We start from the raw sequence: 13,012 nt of genomic DNA, 5'->3' as shown, positions 1-13,012 counted from the left end.
TCTAAAAAATTCCAACAAAAACCTAACAGCCAGCCATGGTTCTCCGCAGAATGTGCTGCTGCCATCGCGCACAGAAATCACTTTTTCCATAACTACCAACGTAATAGATGCACTGAGACTAAAGCTGTTTTCAGGACTGCCAGCAACCACTGTAAAAGAGTAATAAAAAATGCAAGAGAGCTATATGCCCAGTCTGTTAAATCCAAAGTAGCTGATCAGCGGCTTGGTTCCTACCAGTTTTGGCAAATAACAAATAGAATCCTGAACAGAAGCGTGCGTTTTATCCCAACCATTATCAATGGACCAGAGGTCATCTCATCAGCATCAGACAAGGCCAAACTATTTGCAAAGAACTTTGCAGCTAATTCTACCCTATGCAACGAAGGCCATCAACTCCCCATATTTCCTCCTATAACACAGAACACGCTAGGTAACATACAAATATCTGTGCATGAGGTCGCCAAGCTAATCAAGAACCTTGATTCCAGTAAAGCAACTGGCCCTGATGGCATCCCAATTATAGTGTTAAAAAAGCTTCAACCAGAACTTGCCCCCATACTTACAAAACTGTTTAAGTGTTGCCTTAAGGAGAAGTGCTTTCCAACTCCCTAGAAAACCTCATCAGTATGCCCTGTATTTAAGAATTCAGGTGATAAGTCATCTCCCTCTCAGTACAGACCAATGTCTCCTGTGTGTTATGAGTAAGTTGCTGGAATCCATATTAAATAGAGAAATAGTCAACCATCTGAGCAGAGATAACCTTCTTAGTGACATGCAATATAGTTTCCGTTCTGCAAGATCTACAACAGATGTGCTAACGGTTATATCTCATAGGATTAGTGAATCTCTTGACAAAGGCTTCCTTTCTAGGGCAATTGCTCTTGACATATCAAAGGCCTTCGACACGGTATGGCATAAGGGCCTACTTCACAAGATTTCCAGCTACGGTATAACTGGAAATGTTTTCTCTATCATTAAATCATTTCTCTCTGATAGGCTCATAATAGTGGTCGATGGACAAAAATCAAAGGCCTGCAGTATTAATGCTGGAGTCCCTCAAGGGTCCATCCTGGGCCCAACTCTCTTCCTGATCCACATCAATGATCTCCCTAAACACATACTTAAATCATTCGTTGACATCTATGCTGATGACACGACCATCTATGGCAATACATCAAAGGCTGTAAATGACAAAGTTCTCTCTCCTCTGATCTCGAGCGCGTGGTTCAGTGGGGGAAGACGTGGCTGGTTACCTTTAATGCATCTAAAACCAAACTCATATCATTACATCATCAACGCTCTGATCCCCCATCTAGCATCAATTGAAATGAATGACTCGTCTAGGAGAAGCCCCATGTTTTGACAAGCTTCTAAGCTTCACCTTTACTCCTGATCTGAAATGGAACACGTACATCAAGTCTGTTTCCAAGGTCGCTGGAAAAACGGTGGGATCCTTCTACCGCTCCAGAAGATATCTCACTACTGATGCAATTCTCTATCTATATAAAAGCCAAGTACGTCCAAGGATAGACTACTGCTGCCATATCTGGGCAGGAGCTGCTAAAAACAGTCTATCCTACCTTGACAGAGTACAAAATAGACTTTGTGGCTTAGTGGGGATGCCCTTTTCTCTTCCCTGCAACCTCTCTCCCACAGAAGAGACGTTGTGAGCCTATCTTTGTTTTATCATTATTTCCATGGCAGGTGCTCGTCTGAACTCCAATCTCTGGTCCCCCCCTCGCCAATCTTTTGCGAAAAACACCCGTCTAGCTGAATCCACTGTCAAAAATTTTCCCCACTCTTTATCTGTGCCTAAATCAAAACGTAGATTCCATGAACAAAACTTCTTTCTTAGAAGTGCACGCCTGTGGAACTCTGTTCCGTCTGCCTGCTTCCTACCGGACTACAACTTGGATGTCTTCAAGTCCAACATAAACAAATTCCTGATGAACAGCCCCCTTAAGTAGACACTTCATTAAATCTCCACACTAACATACTGTACTTGTAATAACCCTTATCCCTTAGTGGCTTCCGGGCCTTGATAAGTGGTGACCACCGTGTTAAACAAAACATCTGTTAGATTTGCAATTTTAGTTGTTTGCAGCAACTTTAATTGACTTTCAGAGGTCACACATGATGTTGAATTGCCTTCCATAAAAATGAATATCTCTATAGAGGATAAATCCGATTGAGAATCTGTGGAGTAAGTCACAGATATTTGCTAGTCCATAAGAGAATCTTTAACAAATCCCTTTTCATTCAACCTGAATTTAGTAAACTTTAATGCATGACTTGGTGCATTGTCTTGCATAAAAATCCTAGGTCAATGCTTAGGTAAAGATTGGTTATCAAGTCATCCACAGAAATCTTGTTCTCGAAACTCACAGTAACATTTGGAATTCATTTTAATCCCGTATGTCACTTTAAATGGACCCACGAACTCATCACTAATAATCCCAAGTCACATGATGATGCCACCGCCTCTTGTTGGTGTTTAAAAAAATTATCTTCAGTTTCAAAACCTATCCACAAGCCCATTCATCGAGAGTGATCCTTGATTCATCTGTAAAAAGCACTTTACTAAAATCAGTTTTTGTGTATTTTCTGCCCGCTGCAATCTTATTTCCTTATGTTCTTCATTAAAATGTCTATTTTATTTTTTACATCAGCAAACACCCTTAATACTTTACACCTTGTTTATCTTAACAACATAAAAGCTCCAACGACCTTAAATATGAATGCACTCAACACATTTGAGTTTCTTATTAATTCTCTTGAGATATGTGATAGATCTTTCTTTGTTAAATTCAGCCTGAGGCATTTTTTTCTTTGGTTGAATTCCCGTTTGATATATTTTCTTGATTGTTCGATAATATCTATTTAAATTATTTAGAAATTTGAAGCAAAGACTTTCATTTGCTAATTTCTTTCATTATATAGTTATTTTTATTCATTGTTAGTTTTTTTTTACGAGTCATAAAACTGAATTCTAGTTCTTTCAAATAATCTCTTGACACTGCAAATTGCTATAATTAATGAAAAAATATCTATCTACCATTATATAAAAAAAATATCTATCTACCATTATATAAAAAAATATCTATCTACAATTATATAAAAAAAATATCTATCTACCATTATATAAAAAAAAAATATCTATCTACCATTATATAAAAAGAACTTTGTGTATATGAGAGAGAGTTTATTCCCTATGTACTCCTAACCGGCTGGGCTGATTTTTTTTTTTTTTAAATTTTACACAAATGTACATTGTGTGCCTGGCAGTGTTCTTAGATATCAATAATAGATAATCCAAAAAAATACAATGAAAGAAGGAATAGGCGATTTTGACTAAAGTTAACATCTTATACAGCCTAACGTCAAAAGTGCGTTTGAAAAGCTTTATCACATGAGCAAAAAGGCCTGGTATATAAAATCAACAATAGGTTCTTTGATATGACAAGGGCGCATTCAAAAAAAATATTTTTATACTATTTTAGCATTCTACCATACATTGTTGAATTCTTTAAATATATCTTTAATCATGAAACAGATGTCTTTGATACAAAGAATTTTAAAATAGTGCTGAGAAAGGTTTACAAATAGAAATAATCATTGTAGATATTTTTGCAAAGTCTGGAAGAAAATAACATTTAATTAAATTTGCACAAAAATATTTTTTTTAGTTTTAGTTAATTTTTTTTACAATGTTGTGAACAAATTTCCAACATATTTCATTGTAATATTTTTGAAAAGAAATTTAGGTTTTAAAATCTATCAGAATGTACCCCTCTCACTTCAGTGATGTCCAGCAAGTGATGTTACTGAATTCGTTCATTCTGGTTACCAATTCGTTCCCTGGTGCTTGGCGGTCACTTTGGCAAAGGCCCGGGGTGTTGAAAGGTCCTGTCCAGCAAACTACCTCTTCTCCCATGTTGTAAAGGATCGAAAGAGCAAATTGTCTGGCAAGGATCGATGGTGCAGAATACTAGGGAATTGGAAATTACATGTTTGGACACCAGATGTTGACATACCACCAAGAGCTACTGGATGGAGCTGGGCAAGCACTGGCGAACCACCTTGACAAAAAATGAAAAGCCAGGTGACAACGATAAAAACTAGACCCAAAGCATGTTGGACATATAGCAAAAGTAGCCACTTCTCCATAAATTTCCAGTTCTGAAAGTACTGACATTGTAAAGAGATTGGCCACATAAGAAGGGACTGCCTAACTGAAGAAAATGCCACTTGGGGGAAAGAGGTCCTCCAAAGGGAAGGAGTCCAAACCAAACCCTAATCCTCAGGCAAACCTGTAAAGAAAGAGAGGCTAGACAGTCAGATGGATCTGAGAGGGGCTTTTTTTGCCAGCTCTGATGTCCACGCTGGCGGGGTACCAAGAGAGAATTCCGATACGGGAAAGAGCCAAGGTGTTTTCTCTGCTAAGTGAAGAGAGAGAACTCATCTGTAATGTTTTGGTAGAAATCATACAGGTGAAGGCACTGATCAGCATTGGAACATCAATTTCTTTGATAGATGCAAAAGTATATCAGGTGTTGGCAGGAAAAAGAAAATTGTGTCTGCCAGATCTGGTAATCAGTTAGGTTAATGGTAGCAAGATGCTAGTGGCTGGAATTGTAGTTAGTCAAAGTAAAAAGGGAATTTCCTTTCTATGTAGCCCATGGACTGTGTTGTGAAATGATCCAGGGAGAAAACAGGCTCTGAGCAAAGGTAGCCAAATAGAATTTTGACCCAGCTATGTTGACAGTAAGAGGAGTAGAAATTCCTCTGAGGGGCACAGAGCATGACCCTCTGCTCATAATAGCCAAAAGAGATATGAAGTTTCCTCCTAGGACAGCGACATCCTGCAGATACAAGATAGATGGCGTGAAAAGATCAGGAGAAAAACTTTTCTGGGTCTACTCTATAGAGGAGTATACAGATAATGAGGAAGGAGTGGGCTTCTTCTAAGGTGTGCAAACTAATCCTTAGGATCTCCATCTTGATTGCCCTATCCCATAGCAACATATCGGCCATAATGGCTTGTCACATTCGTGTTATAGTACTCTATTAATAGAGATCCAACTTTCTCATTGCTTTGTTCGTTTTAACTTTATTTTATATCGGTCACGGAAAAACTTCAATTGTACATATATATATATATATATATATATATATATACTAGCAGGCCACCCAGCATTGCCCAGTCGTAAAATATGCATAAATATTTTTTAATTCATACAGAAACTGAGACGTGGACATGCGAGTATTATGTTTTTTTATAAACAGGTCACTTCTTGTAAGTAAAAAAAAATACTCGAGCTGAGATCGAAACCAAAACCTAAAGACAGTGAGTCAAGTACAATAACCATCAGGCCAGCTTGACACAATCTTTTAAAAGTGTTTCCAAACCTACTTATTCTTAACATAAAGAAGCTGTCATGTGAACGATTCACACATGCACGTTTGTGAAACAGTTGACAAACAGATAAAAAAAAAATTTTTATGCCCACCGCATATCAATTTTTCAATTTTGACTCCTTAGCAGCCCTTTTGTCCGAATGAAAACCGATTAAAGAGTTTTCCACATGTCTGAATACTCTTTATGGCAAATTTCAAGTCTGTAGATCAAACATTTGTTGAGTATATAGGTTGAGAATTCTCACATGCACACACACACACACACACACTTTATATACATATATATACTCTTTATTTGTTTTTGCATAAGCAGTGGTATGTTGCTGCATAGTTGTGGGTAGGTTTCGGTCAGCTAGTTACTAGTGACTTGCAAATTTTGCTTTCATATAAGCTGTATCGCCTGAAGAGGTTTCCAGTCACTGGTGACTGGCTGACTGGGGCGTGCTCGTGACTGTGTGGCGGCATGTTGCTGCTTATGTAAGAGCAAATAAAGAGTATATCCTACTCTATTTCAGTATTGAGCACTCTTGTATTAACCTCATTAAACTTTATTGGTTACTTAACCTCTGGAAAACAATAACCTCAGATTATATATATATATATATATATATATATATATATATAAAAGGAATAACAGTACAACTACACTCCAGGATCCAAATATTTACTATTCTTAGCAAACAGCTCTATGAACTTATTAAAATATTGGTACATTTTCTACTGATCCATTTCTTTATGCAGAAATCTTTTACGAAAAACACCCGTCTACCTGAAAACACTGTCAAAAATTGTCCCCATTCTTTATCTGTGCCTAAATCAAAACGTAGATTCCATGAACAAAGCTTCTTTCTTAGAACTGCACGCCTGTGGAACTCTGTTCCGTCTGCTTGCTTCCCACCTGACTACAACCTGGATGTCTTCAAGTCCAACGTAAACAAATTCCTGATGAACCGCCCTCTTAAGTAGACATTTTTATTAAACCCCCAAACTAACGTACTTTACATGCAATAACCCTTATCCCTGAGTGGCTTCCGGGCCTTGATAAGTGGTGATCACCTTGTAAAAAAAAAAAAAAAAAAAAAAAAAAATATTACCACCTGTATTACAGAACTACCCTCAACTTCATGCAAAGTTGAATACAAAATTAAAACTAAGCTCAAAACTGAGCAAAGTGAAGTGACCTTCCTTCTTGGTTGTTTACTTCTGCTGCTGCTGGGTGATTGTTTTGGTCAGCTGGCCTTTGACCACATAGTAAATTGACTAAAGCTTGTGGTCTGCCTATACTTTCAAAATCTCTTAATGAAAAAACTGTCTATCTTTCTCTTCCTCTTTTTCTCTGTTCTTTTCTTCTTTCGGTAAAAAAATTTGTCAAAGAAAAAGCAATGTCAGTTGTATCCCAGTCGAACGTATCACAGAATTTTTACGTAGGGGAAGAGGTAGTTTGCTGGAGAGGATTTTTCAACATCCAAGGCCCTCACCAGGGTGTCTGCCGAGCACCAGGGGATCAACTGGGACCAAGAACAGCCGAATTTGGTGATGCTACTCGCTGGACATTGTTGGAAGAGTGAGAGGGGTACATTTTGGTGTAACTACAACCAGAATTTCTTGGCGTTTGGTTTTTCATTCTTCTACTCATCTTTTTTAAACTTTATTTTTTAATTCTTTCTTTACTTATTTAGTTTTTTTTTTATTGTTATTATTTTTTTCAGTTCTTTAATAGTTTCTATTTTTTTCCCCCTTTGCTTAATTTTATTTTTCCTTTGTTATATTTATTTCTGTGCACCTTGTTTGCTTTTTTGTCCCCAGTCTTAGCAGTTTTGCTTTTTTCTATTTCCTCTCTCTTTTTTCTTCTTTCTTTTATTGACTATTCTTCTTTAATGATCCCATTATTTCTTAGTGGTCCCTATTTCTTGTATTTGTACGTCTTATATTTTTTATACTCCTTTGCCCTACCATCTATGTATGCTTAATTTCTTTCCCTTTTTCTAAGATTTTTATTCTTATATTTCATATTTTCTTTTTATTATATACTCTCCTCATTTCCAATCTAAATGATCTAACTTTTATCTATATGATATTTTGTATAATGCTAGCTTTTCTCCTCTTCTGACGAGAAGCATTTAGCTTCAAGCTGCCATGGCCAAAAGAGTTTCTTTTTCCTTATTGATCTGATGCTATCATAAAGTTATATTTAACTTTTATTACTTATCTGTGCTCCTCTTAACAGTGTTGGACTTTTTCTATCTTTATAAGTTTTGCTTTAGGATATGTTTCTCTTGCTAGCTTCATATATTTATATATATATGAGAAAAGAAATTAAAACTGTAAGTTGAAATCTACAATCAAATTTATTGTTAAACTGATTGTTTTCTAATAAAGCCTTGATGAGAGGTGACATGTTAGTTTTTCTGTCCATCTAATTTCTCGAATCCATTCAACTTGGGGTCAACCTATCTTTGAACTACTGAACTAACCGCAAAAACAATTTCTATGAATTTCACCTGCATTGAAGATTTTCCAACCGAACTAATGGTACTCAACTGGATTTGAATTTGGATTTGATTGTTTCTAAAGAATTATTTTCACCTTTCGGGTTACCTTTAAGAGTCTTCATGCAAGCTGCTATTTTATGCCCAGTTTGTTTTTACTATTTTTCTACATCTCCTACAGTTTTTCACTTGTTGTTTTTGAAGGACATGTACATCTTTGCAATTTATGACTATAATAAATTGCAGTTTCATTTAATACCATAATAAGCAAATTCTAGCATTGCTACAAATATAATTTGCTGATTTCTTTCTGTCCTCGAATGAGAAGAATAGTAAGAATAGTATTCTTTGAAACTCTGTGGAATAAGGACTTTGTAAATTGTTTTTTGGAGTATTCAATCACACAATAAATTTGATTGTAAATTTCAACTTACAGTTTTAATTTCTTTTCTTATAACAAGCTCTACTCTCCGAGATTTTTTTATTTGGTTGGGATTAAAATATCTATATGTAAATACTGGTATTTATATTATATTAAAGTTTACCACTGCTTATATCAGGTAAACACTGCATCTCCTTCGATTTCATTGTATATATAATATATATATATGAAAAAGGAATATTTTTTTTGTAACTCCAGATTTCCATGATGTTGGTTCGGCCTCACTTGGTAGCTGACATTAACTGCCGGAATATGTTGAGCACCAAGTAAATTTAAAAACGCTAGGAAACTAAAAAAATGACATTTATTGAATCCTAATTATAATGAAAAAAATAAAAAAATTGAAAAGCAGTAAAATAAAATATAACAACCACCTACCGTAAGTTTCATGAATAAATACTTTTTTATTTTTTTTTTATTTTAAATAAAAATATTTTATTTTCAAGAAGGAAAAAATTTGATTTGATTTTAATGCATATTATTAGGAAAAATTTTGAATTCCTTTATGTTTGTTTTGTTGTTTTTTTTTTTAAAGAAAAGTTGTTAGAATTTTTAGGAAAACTGTTGCAATTTTTTAGGGTTAATGTTAGGGTTGAACTGGTTTAATTTATGCATGAATAAAAACTAAATATTTTTTCTTTCGGTCTATTAGAAGTCATCTGCTTAGATTTTTATTGGCTAAACACATTTGTTATCCTATTTTTATTGGCTGATTAACTTTATCAGCACTAGGCATATTCCATCTGCCAGTTGAGCTTCACTCAAACAGAAATCTTTACACAAAGTACAAAAGTATCGAAAAAGTGATGTGATATAGCATAAACCAGTTATTTCTGACCAAGTTGAAAAAGAAAAAAAAATCATGAAATAATTAAGAAGTTTATCTTCAGGAGAAACAAAAATGGTTGGAAGAATAATTGAACAGCAAATAAGAAGTTAGATAAATATAGATGAAATGCAGTTTGATTTTATTCTAGAATAAAGTACCACTCCTGCTAGATTTATCCTGAGAAAATTAATGAGAATTGTCTTTTATGGATAGCCAAAAGATGTTGTCTGATAAGAGCTGCATTAATTAGGGATAACCAAGTGCTTGTTGAAAGTTGTTCAAGCTGTGTATTCAAATGCTCAAAATTAACAGCACATTTAGTGATAGGTTTAGTCTTAAAGTGAGAGTACATTAAGGATCTGCACAGGATTCGTTGCTTTTCATTTGTGGTTTAGAAGCATTGTCAAGGGAATTTTGAACAGGTTGTCCAGAAGAGGTGCTCAATGCTGATGCTTTACTGTTTGCCGGTGAAACAATGAAAGGTTTATTTATTAAGTTGGAAACTTAAAGGAAAACTATGGAAAGTAAAGGTCTGAGAGTGAATGTTGCTAAGATCAAAATATTGATTAGTGGTTGCATTGGAAAGCTGTCAGACAAAAATTTCCCTGTTCAGTTTGTGGAAAGGGAGTTCGGTGCAATTACAATTTACTGTAATACCGGTAAACATTTAATAGAATTTTCACGGCCTGTTCTATCATTGTTGCTAAGCGACGACATGGAAAAATGGCATTACCAATAATAGATAAATAAAAATAACAGTTTCGATTATCGGTAATTATCAGGGTGGGGGATATTCTGAGACAAAACTTGATTAAGATCACTCCCATACTTATACACTAAAGTTCTATAAGTTTTAAAGAAAATCTGTTCAGCCGTTTCAGAATCAATAAGGAAAGAACTCACACACACACAAAGTTGCATGTATATAATATATATATATATATATATTTTTTTTTTTTTTTACACGGTGGTCACCACTTATCAAGGCCCGGAAGCCACTCAGGGATAAGGGTTATTGCAAGTACAATATGTTAGTGTGGAGATTTGATGAAGTGTTTACTTAAGGGGGCGGTTCATTAGGAATTTGTTAACGCTGGACTTGAAGACATCCAAGTTGTAGTCCGGTGGGAAGCAGGCAGACGGAACAGAGTTCCACAGGCGTGCATTTCTAAAAAAGAAGTTTTGTTCATGGAATCTACGTTTTGATTTAGGCACAGATAAAGAGTGGGGGAAACTTTTCACAGTGGATTCAGCTAGACGGGTGTTTTTCGTGAAAGATTGGCGAGGGGGAACCAGAGATTGGAGTTCAGATGAGCGCCTGCCATGGAAATAACGATAAAACAAGGATAGGCTCGCAACGTCTCTTCTGTGGGAGTAAGGTTGCAGGGTAGAGAAAAGGGCATCCCCCACTAAGTCACGAAGTCTATTTTGTACTCTGTCAAAGACGGATAGGCTGTTTTTAGCAGCTCCTGCCCAGATATGGCAGCAGTATTCCATCCTTGGACGTACTTGGCTTTTATATAGATAGAGAATTGCATCAGTAGTGAGATATCTTCTGGAGTGGTAGAAGGATCCCACCATCTTTCCAGCGACCTTGGCAACAGACTTGATGTACGTGTTCCATTTCAGATCAGGAGTAAAGGTCAAACCCAGAAGCTTGTCAAAACACCCAGACGAGAGCCATCCATCCCAATTGATGCCAGATGGGGATCAGAGCATTGATGATGTAAGGATAGGAGTTTGGTTTTAGATGCATTAAAGGTAACCAGCCACGTCTTCCCCCACTGAACCACGCGCTCGAGATCAGAGGAGAGCGAATCAGAGAGAACTTTGTCATTTACATATATATATATATATATATATATATATATTTGCAAATGGAAATTCAATTAACTTTCTTGAAGTTATATATTTGGATTTTACCGTCACTGGATTATTTATCTTCCACCAGACTATCCACTCATGTTTAATCACCTTTTTCTTCACCATATTCCCTCTGCTTCACTTTTTTGTTATCAAGTAAGATCTTTGACTTACTTGTTGTTTCATCAAATACTTTTGCATGCAAAATCCGATCCCGCATTTTGCTAATTCCTACCCTCTGATTAGAAGGAAAGTATTTCTTCGAAACTCCGTGGATCTAGTGTTTCCTTTTCAGATTAAATATGTTTTTAACTCATTTCAAAGTGTTTTTTAACATGTTTTATTAACTGTTTGCTCGTATATATATATATATATAAGATATAATTCTTTCTTTATTCTGTCACGGTTGTAAGACTTGCCAGATAGAATGATTTTAAGTATTTAGAGGAAAGGTAGAAAGCAAACTGCTAATTCAGTGACTAGGTGAAATGAATTTGGAAATAAATTCTTCACTCTATTTCCATAATGGGATATGTTGTTTTTTCCTTTCTTCTTTTTTACCAATTGATTTATTGCTTTTGCATTTAATTTTTTTATTTTTTTTCTAAACTTAAAACCGATTGTTATTTCATATGAATACTAGCACAAACACTGGCAAAGCATAATTTTTTTCCTATCATTTTTAATGGTTGTACACTCTTAAAAATAATCAGGATAATAAACTTAATTTTAAGAAAGTCTTTAAAATATGTTACAGTTTCTGCATATCTAAATAAGCTACAGATAAAACTTGATTTATTTTTTGTTTTCATCGTTTTGATTTATAAAATTTTCCAAGCAACTAAAAATAAATCATTCCTAAAATGAAACAAATAGTATACACATTTAAATTACTTTTAATGTACATTAACATCAAAAAAAAAAAAAAAATACAAACAAGATTCAGTGAGAAAAGTTGTTTGTCTAAGTATTTCTTGGAATAAAAGAAAATATATACCTTTTAAAAATAAAAGTATACTGTTAGTAGGTGAAAAATTGCCGCCATCTTTGTAAATTGTAAAACATTTTGAATATGTTTGATTTTTAACATTTAAAATTTCCAAGTGTAAATTGTTTTTCGCTGTTTTCTTTTTAACTAGCTTAGATTTTTGTAACATCTGTATTTCAATATATATCAAGCATTATGCATCTAAAAAGATGCCATTTTTAAAATGAAAAATTATACTAGCAGGGAGACATATGACAGACTATAAAACATTTTTACTAAGTTCAAGCAGCGGAGACCTTTTCAAAAGGAAAGTGAGTGAGAGAGGATGGGAAGGCACTACAATTCTTTCTTTTTTCTGTTTTCTCTCTCGTGTAATAGCTATTTGTTTTCTTTTAAAATAACTCAATTTTAAAGTTTGTTTGCCAAAATTTAGTTTGAAAAAATTTCAAATATTATATATCAAAATAATTTTGAGACAATCTCCTTTTAATAAGTAGTGGAGCTTTTTTTTTCTTTTTGTTTTGCATACATTATCATTTTTAAGGAACTTCTGTTAAGTTTACTCAGTCATATTTTCTATTCAACTGGTCAGAGAAGAAAAATACAAATTTCTGGTTAAGGTGTGTTCTGATTAGTGTACAATTACAAGAATATGTATAAAGATTGGCCATTTTAACTTTAAAAAACAAGATAATGTGTAAAATTAAGCCTAGAAAAGTATTTGGTGCTTCTACATTATTGGGACAAGATTTTGTAGTCAATAAATGGAGTTTTAAGATAAAAAAACAATGGTTTCAACTGATTTTTTTGGTCGATTCTAATAAAGTGCAATGGTAGTTTCCAAATTATGCAGTCAAAATTACCTGAATATTATCGAATTATTAAAAAAACAACTTTAATTGTTGGCTTCCAAGGGGTCAAACTTCAAAAGATTTTACCTTTGCTGTCTCTAGCAAACTATTAAGCTAATTTTGGGTCTAAAA

Source organism: Euprymna scolopes, chromosome 11, assembly GCF_053919585.1.
Source record: "Euprymna scolopes isolate OS-2025 chromosome 11, ASM5391958v1, whole genome shotgun sequence".
Lineage (NCBI taxonomy): Eukaryota > Metazoa > Mollusca > Cephalopoda > Sepiida > Sepiolidae > Euprymna > Euprymna scolopes.
Note: the sequence above shows the minus strand (reverse complement) of the source record.